The following is a 427-nucleotide window of genomic DNA, read 5'->3' as shown; positions in this document are numbered from 1 at the left end:
TTTACTGAACTTAGTACAACATGATCTTCCAAGTTTGGGCACAAATTACCAATCATTTCATTTAACATGACAAAACTACTTTCAGTGTTATTTCAAAAGCATTAGGTCAGTTCTATAGATATTCAACAACTTTAAAGATGCTCACAACTAAAGTTCTTACAACATATTCATTGGGCAAAGGTTCACTCCACATTAGAAATTAACCAGGAGACATCTTAGAATTCTGATTTCTAGGAAAACACAAATATAAAGATTAAAACACTCATAGATTACCATAAAACATTAAGGATCTCACACTTGCATACAAAGTTCTCTAGGTTCAGGATAAGGTTGGTACCGTAAAACCCAGACTAAGTCCTCAGGCCAATTCGGCCTGTCCTTTCTTCCTCAGATTTCCTTGTGACTTCCAGCTGAGATCTGTTTGAGG

The sequence above is a fragment of the Sorex araneus genome (genome assembly GCF_027595985.1).
Source record: "Sorex araneus isolate mSorAra2 chromosome X unlocalized genomic scaffold, mSorAra2.pri SUPER_X_unloc_7, whole genome shotgun sequence".
Lineage (NCBI taxonomy): Eukaryota > Metazoa > Chordata > Mammalia > Eulipotyphla > Soricidae > Sorex > Sorex araneus.
Note: the sequence above shows the minus strand (reverse complement) of the source record.